Below are 19,846 nucleotides of genomic sequence, written 5' to 3'. Positions count from 1 at the left end.
AAGCATCAAAAATAGGATGATCATTTTATCTTGTAAGGACAATCAACAACAATTGCCTTAAATTCAAAGCTATGGGAATATCTATGGATGTAAGTTTTGCTTAAGGACATTCTGGCTAGGAAAGAAAGAAGAGATAAAACAAATGGACTTCCCTCATTTAACTTCCTGACTGAGTAAATGCTACTACATAACTAGCTCTGAATAATTAACTTCCATCCACTGTGCCAAAAATGATGCACTGTATTTCAAATGCATCTTTTCAATAAATACTCCTTAAAAGAAGCCACTACAGACATCATGACAGCTGTCATTGCACTAAACTTTTACTTACCCAAATCATTTTCTGAAAACCATCATTAGAATCAAATTAAAATAAAGCTGAGGTTTTCTGAATAAAACTGTCAAAGAAGATAAAAGTTTTTACATTGACAGTAAAGCAAATGATTTTTTCCACTCTGTTGAGATTGCATAATAGTGCTGTATATCTGAATGACTTATGGTCCATTAATGACAGATTAACAGCTGGAGGAGGGGAGATCTTTCCAAGAATAGTTTTCAAATGAATGAAACTTGAGACCCAGAGGCAATGGGAAATGCAGAGTGTGGGGAGCCAGGGGAAGATGTGGGTGGAGGATTCTTATAAGAACAGACTTTCATAATTCATTAAAATCACAGAAAATGACAGAGTGTAATCTAAAATGAACTTTCCATATTCACAGGGGGAAGAGGTCATACCTAATACTGAGTCCTTGAAGTTGACTATAGGAGGTAGTCAGTAAGAATGTATTTGTGCAATATACCTGAAAGAAATATGCCTTGCTAGCATGGAAACTTTGGTGAAGGATTCTTCCTACCTGGTTTCATTCACCAGGATTCTTTTGATACAAGGAAATACCAAACACTCAGTGTAGCCAGACTAGGATGTGGAGGGGGTGAAGGTGCAGTGAGATACATTAATACTAATAATGTATTTTAAGTATAAAAATGATTTGGAAAAACTAGTCTCATACCTGGAATAAGAATGACACCATTTACACTTCAGTAAAGTGATATAAAATAAATGCAAAAAAAAAATTGAACTGATATCAAAAAAACTGATATTCCTTTTTCTTTTGTAAGTTGACATTTCTGTTATCTGACTTTAATTTTTTATCACAGCTCATGCTTTTATAGATACTACAGAAACTGGCAAAGGAAATGAAGAAGAAAATCAAGTCCTGGTAAATTTCACATTTATTTATTTAAAGATTTATTTATTTATGCATACAAAAGCTGGGGTCCAGGCCAGAGATGCGGGGGGTGAGAGGATTCACCAGAGACAGAGTGGGGAACAGAACAGGCAGATTGACTGAAATACACTGCTGAGGGGAGCAGCTGGCGAGACAGGACAGGTCTACCGTGCCATGTAGGATTCTCGCCGGCTGGCAGGGATCCAACCCGCACTGCAGAGGCTGCGGACAGCTTCACAGTGCAGTGCTCAACCTCCGGTGCCACTGGGGAGGCCCCATTCCTGTTTTTTAAGTTGTATTCTTTACCCAATCTTGGATTTATATTTTTCCAACTTTTGGGGGGAGGTGGCAAGGAGGTAGTTAATGTGTAACCCTAGTCAGCTATATTGTTGCTTTTTATGTTTAATATACTTTTCTTGACATTTTTGGAGTCTCTTTTCTTGGTAAAATTCTTCATTTTTATACTGAGGAGGTTCTCTAAGTCGAATTTCTGTTATTTTACTACATTTTTATCTTTACTAGCTTTCTTATTTTTTCAAAATTATATTTCCAGAACTCATCTTCAGTTTGCCATTTGTCTTGCATTTTAGTGTACTCTCTTGTGTTTATTGGATTTTTTACATTGTATTTTTAATAACAACTTTAATAAACAATGATTTCAGTTGTTCATTATTGTTTGATCCTGTTTCATAACTTAGGATGAAGTCATTTATGCTGCAGCAAATACCAAAATCCCAATTGCTTAAAATATAAATTTTTTTCTTGCCACTGTCCATGAAGTGTTGGGTTGGCAGTGGGGTCTTGCTTATTGTAGTCACCCGGATCTCAGAGAAACAAATCTGCTAACATTGCAAATATGACCAGTCCTGTGCTAAAGGAAATGTGAGCTTCAGAAGGTCTGGCTTTGTCAGTTAAATAATGCATATCATCTCTGAGCAGAATTCACTGGCCCAACTTAGTGACATGGCTCCTCTTGACCACAAAAAAGTGAATACACAGTCCCACCACATGCACAAGAAGATGGGGAACTGAAAATATTGAGCAAGCAGCATGAATAACTGCTGCATCTCTCCTCATGCATTCTTTAAAGCTCTAAAGTTTCTAGAAAGTTCCTTTATACATAAAAAGGTATCTTTGAAGAAATGTCTTTTAAGTTCTTCTGCCCATTTTTTGACTGGATTATTTATTTTGTTTTTGTTGAGTTGGTATGAGTTTTTTGTATATCTTTGTGATCAGTCCTTTATCAGTTGACTGGAGTGCAAAGATTTTTTTCCCAATCAGTGGGGTGTCTCTCTATTTTGGTTAATGTCTCTTTTGCTGTGCAGAAACTTTTCAGTTTGATGTAAGTGTAAAAAAATGATAACAGTACAAAACACAACAAAACAAAAAATGGACAATTATAAATCAGAGACATACTGCAGAGGAGGAGGAGGGAGAGGGTGAGAGGGAGGAGGGAGGAGCACAGGGGACTGAGGTGATGGTGCACGAGTGCATTGGTGAAGGAAACTCTATGGGAACTACACCTGAGGGGTGGGGGAAGCAAATATTGGTTAAAAATGAACAATGTTGTAAAAAAAATAAAAATATTAATATTAAAAAAAAGAAAAAAGGTATCTTAGGGTATAGCATTTTTGTTTACTATATCCCCTGTTCCTTTTGCTTTGTAATTTGTGTTGAAATTGGGTGGGTTTTTTGTATGTTTTTATTTTTTTTTGGTAAATAATTCTGTACTTCCTGTTTGTTGATACTTCCATGTGATTAATTTGTTAACCTTTCAAAAGTAGAGCAGATGGAGATTTGCTTTAAAGCATTGTCCTACCAATCTGACTGTTTTCCAGCTGAGTGAGCATCTTTGAGCTTGAGTTGGAAATTAAGCTTCTTTATTTTTTCTGAGTCTGTTCATACCTAATAGTTTATTTAATAATGCAGTGTCAGAATAAGTTTTGATGAAGAGCTTAAGTGTAGAGGAGATTTTTCTCCAACTCAAGCAGCTTATTTTACAGTCTCATCTCCTTCCTGGATCTAGAGTTAAGAAGCAGCTCACATGGAGAGTTTATTTCTGTCTTAACTAACACAGGGATGGAGCTATAGACATACACAATTATTTAACTCAGGGACAAGAGTCAAGTACAGAGTTTCAGATGATTTCACAGAGAATTATTTGAATTCTTAATTGAAAACTTGAAAATTATAATCATTTTCAAACACTGAGATAAGCTCTAGGAATTCCTTTTAATAGCTGTAAAATATCTATGTGCTATGATTACTTCCAACAATGATTTTATTTGGGCAAGTCAAAGGATTTCTTAATATTTAGAGAGTGGAGTTTTCCTCTTATTCATATCAAATATAAATTAAAAAAATTTATTATTGTGCCTTAAGTAGCATGCATGTTAATCACATCTTGTCATTAACAAGTGACTAAGGTATAGTGCAAAACATTGGGCTTCTGTGTCCTACAAATGTGGATTCAGGTCAACTCAGTTACTAATTAGATGTGTGGCCTTGGTAAGTGTAGGGTAAGGTAAAAAGTATCAGGCTTTTCTGCCCTCCTGCCATTAGGATTGATGAGGGATCCTTGCAGTCCTGAATGCATGCCTGATGGCCGACACCTGGAATGGGGTGTGGGCATGCGTAAGTGGGTACACCTGGGCTGAGAGACTGAATTTATAAGGGCAGCGTCACTGGGACGCCAGCAGAGAGCAGAACCACAAGAAAGAGAAGCAGAGACCACCAGAGAACACTGGGAGAGCCCAGAAAGTGTGAATACTTGCTGGGGGCTGGGAGGCCTGCCAGCCTCCCGACCCCCCAGCACCCCCACCTGCCGTGTACCTGGTAAATCCCAGTAAAAGCCTGAAAAGCCACTGAGAGCTCCAGGACTCCTCCTTTACTCCATCTGCTCGGATCGTAGAGAACCTGCACTGTGCCCATTCCTGCCACTACAGTAAGTAACTTGACTAAATTTCAATTCTTGTTTTTATTCATCTGGAAGAAGAAAATGATACTAGTACCTAACTAAGGATTGTTGGCATTTAATTTTAAAACATTTACCGTAGTTGTAGATATTAAATTGGCCTTGAGAAAATGGCCACTTTTGAGCTCACAGCAAAAATCACCTGAATAAAGATAATTAAGGTGGGAAAACACAGCATAGGCTCCAGTTTGATTAGCACTTTGGGTGTATGAGATAAGGGCTCTTGCATACAGTTGTGCAGGTTGTTCGCTGCACAGGGATAACTGACCGAAGGGGCGAGCAGGGCTGAAGGCAGCCCATATTCTGCTTGCACAATCATGCTCCCTGGCACCAGCTCCCTGCCCAGAGGAAGGAGAGCATTTTTCTTTGCATAATATTATGAGCTGGGGTTGACCCTGAGTAAATAGGAATCATTAGCAATTTGATTAAAATGTGCATCTGTGACCCTGATCCTAAACAGAGAGAAGTAGAATCCCAAAAGAGTGAAATCACCATTCTATACACATGAATCATCTCTTGTCCTTAAGCAGAGGACTCCCAAGCCATTTTTCATTTGTTGGTTTTTTAAAACTCAAAGCAACAATACCCATTTGTCACCCGGTATATTAAACAGGTCTTGACAATTCAACCATTTTTCCCTCCTTCCACTAAAGTTTCAGTCTTTCCTCTGAGCTATCATTACAGTGTGTGGGAGGTAGGGTACCTCCAAATCTCCCCTTTACCCTTAGTTGTACTGCACTTGCTTTTCCTGGCAGAACGACCTCAAAGATTGAAAGCGGTTTTATGTGGTTTGATCTTGATGGTGCACCTAAGAATCATTGGTTACATGTCCAGGTGTCTCAAATCACAGCCTCTCCCCTTTCTAGCCCAGTTCATCTCTTAAAGGAGGAGAGGTGTGGTGAAGTAGGAAGAAATAGTCATGAGGAGGAAGAATACAATTGTGTGATAAGACATTTTCCCTCTAGAAAGTGCCCTAGATGATCTAAAATCTATACACATCATTTCAATATTTCTTCTATTTGCTGTCTTGCTAGGCTGAAGTTTTCTCAAGAGAAAAAATATAAAACTTTTACCCTTTCTCTGTAACATGTAATACAAAGAGAGAGTTGCCATACCAGGCTTTGTAGCTACAGGAGGAATGAAATATTTATTCCATTTTTGCTTCTTCTAATTCTCCTCTCTCCATTTCTCCAATTTCTTTTTTAACTGGGGAAATACGAAAGAGAAAATAATTTGTGTCTGCCAATAAAGAATTCTAATAAGAATGCATTTCATTGGCCCATAAAATAAATCCAAGATTATCTCATCTATCTTCTTCATATAATGATTACAATTTATTATTAAATTCTGAATATGTTCCAGGTGCTTTACATACATTATCTTTAATCCTTATAACAACATTATGTAATAGTTATTTTTATCTCTATAGATAAGAAAACATTACTGAGAAAAGTTAATTAACTTATTTCAAATGTACAAAGTTAATAAGGAATAGGGCTAGGATAAGTCCCAGTGCTATCTAACTCTGTAATCCCATGCCTTTTTCCTTCTTCATTAGTATCTCAGAAACCATTTTTTTAAATGAAAGTGTACAATTCACACAATACTAAGTATTTTTATAGTAAATGTGGAAATCAACTTTATCTCACTTCCCTCACCCAGATATATAATTCAAACAGTTTCCCCAATGGAGTCCTCTTTTCAGAATTTTAATACATTTACATATATATACAATTTAGATGTATACACACATAAACATATATATATCATATATATTTTAAAAACACTTTTGATCTATAAGCTATTTCTTAGTGTAATAATGTCTTTTAATAATCATCTTTTAATACTAGTACATTCAGAACTCATACACATATTCTCATTTGTTAATAGTTCAACAATATCTAAACATATATCTGGCATTTCGTTCTATTTCCTTTCATCACCTTTCTGAAATGTAATTATTCTGGATCGTATTTTTTTGTATAAGTAAACTTAGACAAGAAGAATATTTAGAGGATGAGTATTTAACTTATATGAATTTTGATTTTTTTACATTAGTTTATCCTTATTTTATGGATGGACATAAAATTATTGGTAAATTCCTTTGTATTCCTTACATTACTGTAATTGTATGAGTTTGGTTGGATATGTTTGGTTGAATATGGTGTTTTTTTCTCCCAATGTGGATTTTCCTCAAATATCTTCTTTATGTTGGTTGGCTATTTGATGTTTGGGCCCATTCCTCATTTTACTTCTCCAGTACAATGCCGTGTTCATTTTACAGCTGAGGAAACTAAGAACCAGAAAGAATAAATGAGAGCCAAAGGCACAGAGCTATACAGTGCTGGAACCAGTAATAAATTCCATTCATCTAGTGACTTCTGGCCCAGTACCCAGTCTGCAACATAACACATTATTAATGGGAAGGCTTAGGTAGATGCTTTAGCTTACTTGTAAGTCTGTTCTCCTTTCTTTTCACATTTCATATCCAATTTCCAGTCATATTTGTTTAGCTGAAAAAGCTTGACATGTTATGTGTTTTGGGCAGAGAATTCTGAGAAAAAGCCACTTATCCTTGTATTTTATTGGAATGACCTATTCTGGAAGAATCTAATACTTGGATGTGTTCAATAAATCCCAGTAAATGAAAAGTTAGAATATTATAGGACCTTAGAGAAAATCTATTCCAACTCTTTATTTTATAAACTAATAAAAAGTTGGAACATAATAAACAATTTTAGGGAAAAAAATCTAACCTAACTATTTTATAAATTAATTTAACAACATGTATGGTGTACACAGTTCCTAAATTCTCATAAATCCTGATCTAAGTTAAAGTACATTTGAATACAACATCTGGGAAACTAAAGCTAAAAAATAACTAATTCACTTGAAAAAACTCACCTAAATTGTTATGTCAGGATTGGAGCTCAAATTGGCTGACTCAAAGTTCAGTGCTCAATACATACATGACTTGTCAGTACAGCCAATAAAATATAAGCTAGACTGGCCTACTTATATAAAATGTGCTAAGCTTCATTCATTCTTTTTGTGAGTTACAGAAAAAGACAATAATAATAGCAGTGAAATGTACAATGCATTTATACCTTTTCAAGTGTAATTTATCTTTGCAGTGAACAATATTTACATAGCCCCAATAAGCTAACAAAATAAGTAACATCAGTTGTGGGAATGTTTGAAAGGAGGTAGCAGAGTCAGAGGAAGTCAATAGATGTCAAAAATGGATACATCAAGAATAGCAGCAGTAGCATGTTATTTAGGGGGAAATAGTGCAGGACTTTTTATTTAGCTTGCTTTCAAACTTCTAATCACAATTAATAACCACATTTTGAGATAACATCAGTGGCCTTGATTGATTGATTTGTAGTTCTTTCTTGCTCTCTCTTTCTCTCTCCCTCTCTCCCCCACTCCCATCTCTCAATTAGTGTCTTTTTTTCCCTTCCATACAGAAATAATTCTTAAGGTCACATTATGTGTTCCTAAAACATTTTTATTCAAGTTCAATAAATCATACTGCCAGCATTTTGTAACCATTCCTGTTGAATCTTCTTGAATGCTTGATGTTACCCTGCAATCCTTTACATACAAATGTGTTTTAAATTGGGTTGTTCAAGGATATCATTGCCCTGGATCAAGAGGGTAGAATATTTTTAGTACTTTACCAAATACCTTGATGTCCTGGAGCAGGGGCAGCATTTAAGGATCATGCATCTTCATTAGCACAGAAGACAAGTCAATGTAATAGAAAAGGCACTGGATTTGCCAGCAGATGCCTAGCTTTGGACACCCTCCTATTCTTGACCTTTCCTAGTCTTGGTTTATATATCTTAAAAATGGGGCAATAATAATTTATATCTTTAAAATGGATTCTTTTAATATTTAACAGAAGAAATGCACGTGAAAGTACCTAGGTGCATAAAAGGACTGTAATGAAGCTAATTTCTTTCAGTTTGCTTAATGTTTGCTACTTCCAAAGCCATTCATGCCCCATCATGTAATAATTGGCTTTGATGGCAGTAACAGCTATGCACACTGCCCATGCACTTTCCCTGAAGATCAGCTTTCTCCATTAGTAACTGAACTGGCAAATCAAAATTGTTCCTAAAATCTTTTAACTGACTCTGAAATCCCTGGGTGCCTTCATCTGCACCACTTGAGCATATTTTCCATTTTTAATTAAACCGTCATTCCTGGAAACAAAACCAAAACATTCAAGAAGAAATGGCTAAGAGAAACCATTGCCTTTTCAATAGCATGGTGTTTGAATAATTTTAAGATATCTTTCAAAGCCATACTTTATTTTAATTGGTTTCTGAATCCATTCCTTTTCAGACAGCACTTTTATTTTCTTCATCTGCCACTGCCTTTGCCACTTCTCTTTGAGGATATGTTATCCTTTAAAAAGGGACTAGATGGGAATTAACTTGCTTCTGACCATATCCATTTATCCACTTGAAGATCACTATGGCAAACTATGAAAAATGTGCTAGTTTTGAAAAATGACAAAGCTCTCAGGATCGAAAAGGTACTTATCCTCTCACAGGAATCTATTTGTTCTGCTATTCTTGGCAGCTGGGGTTGGATACTTCACAGGGAGATGCAGATTCTACTTTCCTTTATCTTTTTTGCCCTGAGAATCATGTCTTACTTTTGCATGGGAAAGGTTTTGGATTACAAGTCCTTTCTTATTTGCAGTGCAAATAAAAAACACAACCCCATTGTAAGTTGCATTAATATCTTTTTGACAATCTCAACTCACTGAGGAAAAACATGCTATTATGTGTATGTTTTAAGGGCCGCACACAGGTATGTTTATAAGGAGACTGTGTTTGATCCCCTTTCCCATCTCTTAGTCCTTCCATAACCATTATTGACATGTAGAAAATGGAATCTGTCTAATCTGTTCCGTTGGAGTTAAATCCATCAAATGTATTTTACTCTGAATTTCATTTGGATCAAAACGTTTGTCTAGTAATAGAGAATAAGTAATTTATCTTTTCCTTCCTCTTATGTTACTTCCTTCATGGTCCAGGATGAGGCTTTTGTTTCACTTTGAATAAATACCATGTCAAATGTAGCTGCCCTTCAAATCTATGGCTCCCCAGACTCCAGAAGACACAGGACAATTTCTTTCAAGAATTCTTTCATCATGTTCCACTCCCATGGTCACACTAAGTCCATGGAACCTTCTGTTCCACATAGTGAGATGGGAAACAATGAGAAAACAAAGAGGAAATGTTATAACATCTGCATTACAGAGTCAGCTCTATTATAAAAAGGGTCAGAAAAGGGTCTGTTATTATTTGAGCAATCTCTTGTATTTGGGCTGGAGGTAGATGACGTAATCCTATTGGGTTTTGATCACCTTTTAGTATGACCTACATAGGTGGACTATCTACTCTTATTGAATGTGGGAATTTTATGCTCCAATATTATCAACTTCCGGATCTCAAATGAGACTAGAAAAGCTTCCACTGACATTGCACTCATGTATAACATTGCTTAAAAAAAAAAAAAAAAAAAAAAAAAAAAAACCTAAATTTTAAGGAGAAAATCTAAAGAGTAAAAAACAAAAAAGAATGTGGGATTTGGTAAAAATTTCCATTGTGACAAAACTTTGAGACTGACTCTAGAGTATTTTTCCTTTTTGCTTTGATTAAAAGTGCAATTTCACATGAAATAGTGTGATATTTCATCTCCAGTTTCCAGGGAGGCTCTGTGGAGACCATCGTTAAACAGTGTGGTCAGGCAAACCAGCAGCTTCCCTGATTAGTTTCTCCTACTGTGCAATATAGACAAAACCTCAATCACAGGACATTCCAGAAAGCTTGAGTGTCCATGTTCCAACTGTGCTACCTAGAGAACTGTCAAATGTCTGCAAATATTTTGCAGTTCCTTAGGAAAGAGTGTTAGTCTTCTGAAAAACAGCAGAATGAGGCTGTCCCTGAATCAAGCCCTGGTTCTTGGTGGATTTGGTTTGCTTGCTTATTTTCAGTCATTTCATCTCACTGATTAATCCCATATCTGTATCTCCTTCTTATTTTTTAGTGTGGTTTATGCTAAAGAGTATTTTTCTTTTGATACATTACCTTCCTCCTAGAATGTGCAGAAAATCACTGATTATCCTTGATTGATTCATTCATGACCTTAGTTGAAACTAAAAAATCAGACCACTGAACAGAAAAAAATAAGCCTGAATACACAGTGAGGAATGGGGGAGAGATGCCATCTGTTTCTCCCACAGTTTTCAGAATTGATCACCCTTATTTCACATCACTGACCCCCAACCCTTCCTATAGCTAAAGTGAAAAAGATACTTGGTCATCATAACACTCACTCCAAGTCCTTTCCAATCATCTCGCCATTTTCACGTTTCGTCCCATTATTCTCCCCCAGATGGTGAGTTTGCGTCTTCTAAAAAGAATGACTAGCAACTTCAGAGCCTTAAAATGTGCAGCCACCAAACAAAGCTATCTGTAAACACATTGTTTGTTTTGAACAAACCTTCTGTTCTGGTTCTATTTGATTAACAAGAATAATCAAACATCTAAATAAAAATCATTGTCTGTTACCACTGGAGAGTGTCCAAGGAGTCACAGACAGCTTGGAAGGCTGGCAAAAGGCAAGATGCAGTGTGCTGGGGGCCGTCCAGGCCGGCATGGGGGGACCTGTGTGCCATCTGCCCCCACCCTTTCTGGGCTTGGATACCAGTCCAGTCATTTTCATCTCATTAGAACAAGATTCTTATAAAGTCAAGAGACTGGGATTTAGCTGGTGCTTCCAATTTTCAGAAATAGACTCACAACGAGTAGACTAGCTTCTTAAACACCTTGTATGCCCTCCTGCTGTAGGGTACAAAGACACCTCCCCACACTGCCTGTTCCATAAAGGCTTGCATGTCCTTTCTCGATGTTTTTTTCTTTTCCACACTGTGAGAGAAGTGGAAACCTTTCAAGTTATAGTGTGTATATTCCCCAAGTGCAGTACTGGAAGATATTATGTGCTAATTGTTTGTTGCTTTAGAGCAAAGCGGGCCCACCGAGCAGCACCCCTTTTATGATGTTTGTAGAACCACATTTACCAAGAATCAAAGTTCAGCAGCAAAAAAATAAATAAATAAAGATCTGAAACCCTTACTGCACAAAAGAAGAAACATTTCTGACACCCTATTTAATGACAACATTCAGCTGTTTCTTTTCCATCTTTATTTCTCCTCTAAGATTCAGCTTATTGGCTCATTATGCGCCTGGAACATGAAGGATGGCAGGAGATGGAATTCTGGCTCAGCAGTTTCAGAGCCCAGCCCCCACCAGCTCAGCCTCCCTCCTCCTCTCTGCTTCTCTCTCCTCTCCCCCTGCTCTCCTGCCTCCTGCTGCAGATCTCTTTCTGCTGCCTGGCAACCGCTCCACAGGCAATGTCACACAGGATTGCTTATTACAGCTTCAGAGAAATAAACAGGAGGGGGAAAAAAATCTTGCTGCTACATTCGAACTGTTATGTACAAATGTACCAAAGCCAGGTAATTCAGGAGTGATATTATAGTCAAATTTTATACCAAGGTGCCTAGGTCTTCCCTTACGTGGATAGAGAAGGGTGAGGGGAAAATGAAAAAGGGACTTTTCAAATGGCTTTTAGTCAGCAATGTATTAAATATATCCATTCTCTTGGCATAGACTTCAAACATAACTATTTCTAGGCTTTAAGAACTTCAGCAAGAAATTTTATAGTTATCATTTCAAAATTGCAATGTGCATATGAAGAATATAGTTTTATGCTTCTCCTTATACTCTCGACTCATAATGATTGCATAGATGGTTTTAACAAGACTTAAAGGTAACTCATCTAGGATCAGAAACACAGCCAGGACCCATCGTTTCTTCAATTTGGCTTTTCTTCATTTTGGCTATTTACATATTCGCTTATTCATTGCTTCCAGCCACTGAAAATGAGTGAGCACAGTCTCTGGATAGGTCACTGGATGCAATGTTGCCCAGGACAGACCTCCCAGGGACACACTATCACAGGGAAGACTAACAAACAAACCACTACAATAAACTCCGTTAAAGGATAAACAGAGGGGGAGCATGAAAAATTGGAAAAACCCACTCAGGGGCCTATGCCTCTTGGCAACAGGAATAGTTCTGTCAGGATTTCCTTTTGTGTCCTATCTTTTTGGGAAGGCAATGGAAGGAAACAGATTTCTTCCTTACTCCCTTTCCTGCACATGATATCCAGCAAGCCTAAATGCTATTTGAACTGTATCTTTTCCAGAAATCTGAATTTACCTTTAACTTGATTATAACATCCTTTCATGTTCCAGGTTCCTACCCCTGTTGGCCTTCATCTTTGAAAGAAATGAAAATGCCCATTTGTTCAAACAAGTTAACTGTAAATCACCTAAGACTCAATTCTTGACCATTCTTCTTGCCCATAAATCAGTCTTAAAGGCATGGGTGTCCCCAATACAAATTATAATATTTGAGGGTATCTGGGGAGAGTGCCATGGGGTGTGCCATCTATCAGACCTTGATAGATGAAAAAAAGGGTGTGTTAGGGTTTCTAGTAGGCTAAACTAATGACAACCACTCATCTCCAAGACACAAGGGAGGAAAGTCAGTACAGAATCGTGGTATGATATTGAAGCCATGACTGTCATCAAAGAGATTATTATCAAGTACTAGCAAAAGCATCAAACAAGCAAAGTTCTACAACTAGATTTTAGGGTTTGGCTGCATTCTTGGAGAGGGGGAATACAATAAAGAAAGAAGACAGTCAAATGTCCAGGTAAACAGACTGGTCAAACACTGATGGGACAGAGGGAGGCCACAGCCAGATTCCCATATCATCAGTTTGATCAGAATATTCTTCAGATCCAAGCGGTACAGTTTCAGTACTTCTGACCATGCATGTAGAGCTGTCTGTTGACTAGACAGGACTTCTTCTGAAGTGTATGGCTTCTGGCACGCCAGCTAGTGGTGTGGGACACACTGGATAAGTGTAGGGAGAGGAAGCAAGGTCTCATCGCTAACACAGAGTCCAAGAAACCCCTCCAAGCAGAGACTCTGATGGGACAGACCTAGATTTGAACCCTAGTTTTGATACATAATGATTAGATGACCTTGGGGAAATTACTCAAGTTCCCTGAGTCAGTTTCCTTATTTAAAGCTTTTGATGAACATCTGTAATAACTATTTCATTAGAATTACTATTATACTTCAACAGGATCAAAAACAAAAGCTCAGGAAATATATTGCCAGAATGTGAAAACCAAAATAAGAACAAATTGTTGCACCTAAATTTGTGGAGTTGGGAAATGATGATAGGTGGTATTTATAGCACTAAGATGAAATTATCAAGAATTGAAACTCCAAAATATATGGTAAACTCTAAAAATTCTCTTCATATGTTCCTTGACGGATGCCCAGTTTGCCTATCACATCGCGATAAATGCACCTTCTGCAAATATCAATGATCTGTCCCTTATAATAAAACACAATTCAATTCTCACACTGTATGGCCTGGTAACTGAAAAGTAGAGGGAGGACTTGCTGACCAGAACAGAGGTCTTTGCCATCAACTGTTTTTTGTTTTTTGTTTTTTTTTTTATAGAGGCATATTATTTATTTATTTATTTGTTTGTTTTGTTTTGTTTATACATACACTGGGTACAGTCAGAAGCGCGGGAGGGTGAGAGAATTCACCAGAGCCAGAGCGGGGAGCAGAGCAGGCAGAAGGACCGAAGGACACTGCTGAGGGGAGCAGCGGGCGGCAGGAGAGGGCTGCGCGCCATGTGGGACCCTCCTCCAGTGGCCGGGGAGCAGCCGGGGATCAAACCGGTGCTGCAGAGGCCGCGGGCAGCTTTGCAAGCCAGCGCTCAACCGCTGCGCCACCAGGGAGGCCCTGCCATCAACTGTTAATGGGTATTTTTCGTGCACTTTCTGGTAATAGCAAAACACTGTGCACTCCCCCTGTTCCCAACTGGGTAAGTTTAATCTGTCCTTGTGCTTTTAAAAGAGGCTGACCCAGGCAGTTTCCAAAGAACTGTAGTTCTATCTAAGAAATCGTTGCTCCCATCCTAAGTGTCTCTTGTTCCCACTTACTGTGTTCCTGGTCTTCTGCCTTATTTGCTATGTCTGCTTCCTTATGTATGCTTTCCACTTGGTCTTGACAGAGTATATCAAGAAGGTTTCACTTTCTATTTAAACTCTTCCCCTGGGCTTCTTCATGGCTGACACATATCTCACATGACTGAGCTATACAGTCATTTGAACTCAGCATTGGGCAGCTAAGTGACAAAATTGGGGTCTTCGTTAGAGAAAAATCAGACAGGTATCTATTTTTCTCAAAGTTATGAAAGGGATAATAAAACTCACATCCCAATAGTTCTTGAAGCAGTTCAAGGAGCAGCTACATCAAAGTCACTTAAGGACTTAGTAACAAATCAGGATTTAGAACAAAAACCCAGATTTACCAGCCATTTCCCCTAGGTGGTAGTCATAGACATTAAACTTAAGGTTCCATTGCCAAAATCTTTTTAAGATTTGAACAAAAGAACAACTTTCAAGGGCCTCCCTGGTGGCACAGGAGGTTGAGCGCAGCGCTGTAAAGCTGTCCACAGCCTCTGCAGTACTGGTTCGATCCCCGCCAGCCATGGAGATACCCACATGGTGAGCAGACCTCTCCTGTCTCACCTGCTGCTCCCCTCAGCAGTGTACTTCATTAGTATGCCTGTTCTGTTCCCCGCTCTGTCTTTGGTGAATCCTCTCACCCTCCCGCACATCTGACCTGTACCCTGGTTCTTCTATAAATAAATAAAAATCTTTAATTAAAAAAAAACTTTCAAGTGAATAAGTGATAACATAAATCTAATTTTCAGCAATAACTTTTTTTTTAATCAGATATACCCAGAATTTTAGTAAGGGTTTCTTTTAGCAAGGAGATATACCACTGATGTAACTACAAAGGAACAAGAATCATGATTCATTAAGAGCAACAAAGCAACATCCATGACAGGTTAAATAATCCTATTTCCCCAAGAATCCTGATTCGTTTAACAAATATCATTGGCTATGATATGTCAGGTATTCTTCCAAGTGTTGGGGATGTGGACATTTGTCTCAACAGAACAGGCAAAGGTACTACCCTCTCTGGGCTTCCATTCTCATGGAGTAGGTCAGCAATGAACAACTTAAAAATCAATAAAATATTCGCAGACAGCAATAATGCCATGAGAAAAAGTAAAGCAGCATATGGAGTTTGAGGTGAGAGGGGCAGGGTTATTTTATAGAAAGCTTCCTGAGAGGACATGTCAGTAAGAACTCAGGTGATGTGAAGAAAAGAACAGGCAGAGACAGAACAGTGAGTGAGCTGCCAGGAGGCAAGGGTGGCCTTGACATGCTTGAAGGAAAGCAAGTAGGACTGAGTGGCTGCAGAAGGGTGAGTGAGGGGAACATGGTAGCAGAGGAGGTGACCACACAGGGCCCTTGTAGTCTATGATCAAGAAGTTATGGGCCTCCTCAGTGGCGCAGCGGTTGAGCGCTGGGTTGTGAAGCTGCCCGCAGCCTCTGCAGCACCAGTTCAATCCCTGGCTGCTCCCCGGCCACCAGAGGAGGGTCCCACATGGCGCGCAGACCTCTCCTGCTGCCCGCTGCTCCCCTCAGCAGTGTACTTCGGTCCTTCTGCCTGCTCTGCTCCCCGCTCTGGCTCTGGTGAATTCTCTCACCCTCCTGTGCTTCTGACTGTACCCAGTGCTTGTATAAATAAATGAATAAATAAATCTTAAAAAAAAAAGTTATATTTTCCTCAGCTCCTACCAGGAAGCCATTTAATAATTTTGAGCAGGGAAGTTAAAACATCTTATATACAACATCTCTGTGTTGTATATTGACTGTGGGAAAGGAAAGACTAGAAACTAGACACTAGCCTGGAGGTTACTTGTTTGTGTTAAAGGCTTACAAGTGGAAACAGCAGGGTCAACTTCAGAATAAAATGCATGATATCCAAAACTTTATTATAAAATAGACTTTGTGGTGGATGGTTTTGTCCAAACTGTAGGCTACTGTAAGTGTCTTGAGCACCTTGAGTAGGTTAGTTGTATTCGATGTATTTTCTACTTCTGAAATTTTCTTTTTTAAAAAAAAATATTTATGCATACAAGAATTGGGGTGTAAGTCAGAGGTGCAGGAGGTGAGAGGACTCACCAGAGACAGAGTGGGGAGCAGAACAGACAGATGTACTGAAATACATTGCTGAGGGGAGCAGTGGGAGAAACAGGAGAGGCCTGCTGTGCCATGTGGGTTGCTCCCTGGCCAGCTAGCATCGAACTCCCCCTGTAGTGGCTGGCATTATAGCGTGATAGTGTTGTCTTTAACTCCTGCACCACCAGGGAGACCCGACTTTTGATATTTTCAATTGATGATAGTTTCATCAAACATTACCCCTCACAAGTTGAGAAAAAAAAACATATATGGCCCATACGATTTTGGCTTGGCCATTTGCCTGATGGAAGTGTGTTTTATAGTGGAAAGTCTAGAGGAATAACATTTTTGAAGAAAATACCAAGATTTCTTTTGTCATGATAAGTTTACAAGATGATGGATAAGAAGCTGGACATAATACTAGAGCTCAGAGTTCCAAACTGGAAATAAAAATGTGAGAATCATCTGTGTTTAGATATGGGATGTCATAGGAATAGAGGAACTCTTCCAAAAACCAATGTCCTAAAGAAGAGTGAGAATTGAAAGCTAAGCCAGGCTGATATTTAGAAGACAGAGACAGGAGCCAAGAGGAAGGTCTTAAAGGAAATGTCAATGAGGTGGGAGGAAAATGAATGTGGCATTTTGGAAGTCACATGAATACTTGGGCATAAGATGCATCATGGTATATAGTGGCAAACACGGCTATTCAGTAGCACAGAAGGAGGCTTGGTGTCAAAAGTAATACATATCTGGAAATTAATAAATTTTCATCATTTTTTTAATTAATAAGTGTAAGACATGAAAGGCACAAGTGAATTCTCCCAAAGGACCTCCAAAATGGGAAGGCAGCTATTGAAAACACCCTAACAAGCAGTGATATAAAATGCCGTTTTCCCAAAAGGACTGAGACAGATTCAAAACCTGGTGGGTTTTTTTTGTTTTTTTTTTTTTTTTCACTTCCTTGAGCAGCAAACCAACAACATCAAACAGTTTATTGAAAAGGGCAAAATGAAATATTCTGATTAGATGTGCTAGAACTTCTTGGCATTTGGGAGAGGAAAGGTTAAGGTTTAATAAGTGGTAAAAAGCACGAACATTCTTGGATTTTCAGTAGGTTGCACAGCAGTTTAAGCTGCAAAAGGAAGGAAGAGGGAGAGAAAAAGGGCATATTTCGAGTGGAGGTGGATTGTGCTTTCTTATGTGCTCACTAGCTCAGAGACTTTCCAGAAATAATGACACCCTGACTAGACAGGAAAGAAAATCACTGTTCTGTTTAGTATTTATTGAGTACGGCAAATGAGAGGTCTTTAGGACATTTATGAATTGGGTGACTGGAAAGACAGGAGGCTGATTTCACATTTTATTTGTGGTCAAACCTGGTGTGATTTCCTCTCCATATGTTTAGTTTATATGGCATTTAAAAATATATGTCTCACACACAGTTTTTTATTTCTATAAGGACAAATCTTTCACATAAAGTATTAATCACTCTCATGATTAATTTTGACATTTTGTTGACATTTAATTTAGTTACTGCCACAAAGGAGGGCAATTGACCACCAGGCATTTATTCACATTCCTTTTTTAACCCATCAATTCAAATTTTTAGGAAAGATTTTCTCTGAAAGAGTGTGAATATATCTATTTTAAGTTAGCAGACTATTAATTTACAGAGTTAATGATAAAAATATCACTTCCTGGGAAATGAATTCATGAAAATAAGGAATGGCCTAAGTGGAAGATTGAAAGGGCAGAGGAACCAAACTCTCTATGACGGAATCAAATGGGTAGCAGGGGTTGATTTTTTTTTTCCTTTCTATGATTTATCTTCTACGATTCAGTTTTTTTTTTTTTTTTTTTTTTTTTAACCAATGATAAACCCCTGATGGATCCATCTGTGTCCTCTGAATTGACAGGAGTTGTGCAATTATCTTCACTAAGCAAAGGAATAAAAATACTAGCAATCCATAATGGTTGCAACCCTCTCGAACCTTGCCCAGTTGGCATTAGGATGTGTTTTGTACTAAAGTTTGGACATGGGTGTGTCTGATTTTCTGGGAATTTGCTTCAAAGAGCATAATGAGCTGGGAAACACTCCAGCTTTCCTATCCTAACACTGTCCATTCAGGAAACAGACATGACCTTGCACAAAATTCTCTCTGAACGAAAAAACTGCACTGATCCTTTGTAATTCAGAGGGCTTCCTCACAGATATGAGTTCCTTTAAGGTCACAGCAATAATTAAGCAGAGTGTTTGAGAGTGATTCTGTTGGGATGATACAGCAGACAGACACTAACGTGCTATGTGGGGCTGAGGAGGAATTGCAAGAGAGCAGATGAACTCCCCTCAGGAAGCCAGCGTTGTCTGGCAAAGTGCTAGAGTATATGTGATAAGGCCTGAGGCTCAAGTTTAGATGATAGATGATAGATAGATAGATAGATAGATAGATAGATAGATAGATAGATAGATGGATTTCTCATAGTAACTCTGAAGTCTTTAGCTAAATACGTAAATATTTGATAAATACGTAATTTGCCCAGTCCCTTCCTCCATAAAATGGTACTCATAGACTTGTGAAGATTAGATGAACTAATACTCAGTGCTTGACTCCACACCAGGTACATAACAGATGATCAAAATGACACTAGATATTATATGGATTTATGGATTCAATTTATAAAATACCTTTCCTACAAAAATGTCTTATTGTTTACAAATACATTAAGTTACACCGTGCTCAGTAAAACGCAATGTCACCTAAATCTTGATTAATTTCATGTTAGCAAAGAGGTGTTAAACAACTACCATATAATGGGCTGATTTACTCATTCATGTTTCTCACTCTGTGTTTTCTAGTCAAATGGGCTTGAATGAAAAATTACCATCATATGGGTGCCCATATAATTTATGACATTCTTATTGTCTTCATTAACAACTAAATGTAATTTCAAAAAACATAATCAGATTCTAAATAAGGCAGAGGGGAAAGGAATTATAAAATTCAATTTGGGAACAAATGGAGGCATTTAAATATGACCTGGATAAGAGAAACTATTGGATAACTATCATTACTTTTTGTGGTTATGTCAGAGAATGTTCTTATTCTTAAAAGATTCATGCTGATATACTTAAAAGCAAAGTGTTGTGAAGTCTGCAAATTACTTTTAACTGGTTCATAACTATAAAGAGAATATAGAAAAATATTATTTTCTTCATTTATGTGGGGGTATAAAACCAGTCATTCCACTATTCTTAAATTTGCCTTTATAAGTGAAGGTTTTCTTAATAAGATTTGGAATAAGGGTGGAAATAAAAACAGGGTCCACAAACAGTTTTGAAAAAAATTTCTATATGGACATGCAATAATCTACTGCAATCTACTAATCTGAGAGGAGAAAACTAGGACCTGACTGATTAAGCAATT

The sequence above is a fragment of the Talpa occidentalis genome, unplaced genomic scaffold, assembly GCF_014898055.3.
Source record: "Talpa occidentalis isolate TD23 unplaced genomic scaffold, MPIMG_talOcc4v2.1 talOcc4.4, whole genome shotgun sequence".
In the NCBI taxonomy this organism is placed as follows: Eukaryota; Metazoa; Chordata; class Mammalia; order Eulipotyphla; family Talpidae; genus Talpa; species Talpa occidentalis.
This window is presented reverse-complemented; position numbering follows the sequence as displayed.